At 54.2% G+C, this 566-nt stretch overlaps 1 protein-coding gene across 3 annotated transcripts in view; it reads right to left on the reverse strand.

The window, feature by feature from the left end:
- LOC107670040 (peptidyl-glycine alpha-amidating monooxygenase B-like) overlaps positions 1–566 on the reverse strand; it is a 60,683-nt gene that overhangs the window by 13,965 nt on the left and 46,152 nt on the right. The window lies entirely within an intron of this gene.

Here is a 566-nt window from a genome sequence, read left to right on the forward strand (position 1 = left end):
CAAGAGAGAAAAGAAACGTCTCGGTTACGTATGGTAACCCTCGTTCCCTGAAGGAGGGAACGGAGACGTCATGTCGTGACCGACGAATTGGGATATCGCTTCGATAGACCAATCTACTTCGAGTGTAAACTAAACGAGCCAATGCACATTGGCATGCAATTATTGCATCCAGCTGCCGCTGATCACAGCGTGAGTATAATAAGGCAGCAGGTGCAATGCATACCAGGTTTTCGCAGAGGAGCTGAGCCGGCCGCTCAGCGGTGGTACAGCAACCGTGGTGACGGGATGTGACGTGACGTCTCCGTTCCCTCCTTCAGGGAACGAGGGTTACCATACGTAACCTGCGAGTCACGTCGGTGACCGATGAATTGGGATCCCTACCAAAGCGCCATGGTGCTGCTCCTTCCAGTGCCATGTGCGAGCCGCCTGCACCCCTATCTGGTGTAGGCCGGGGCTCGGGACAAGTAGTTCCACTCACCATTTTTCAAAGCACTACCTTACTGAGTGAGATTGAATAACACTGGGAAACCGTACCCGCTCCCCTTGGAACAGGGTTGCGCCGGAGG

The sequence above is a fragment of the Sinocyclocheilus anshuiensis genome, unplaced genomic scaffold, assembly GCF_001515605.1.
Source record: "Sinocyclocheilus anshuiensis isolate Anshui unplaced genomic scaffold, SAMN03320099.WGS_v1.1 scaffold664, whole genome shotgun sequence".
Lineage (NCBI taxonomy): Eukaryota > Metazoa > Chordata > Actinopteri > Cypriniformes > Cyprinidae > Sinocyclocheilus > Sinocyclocheilus anshuiensis.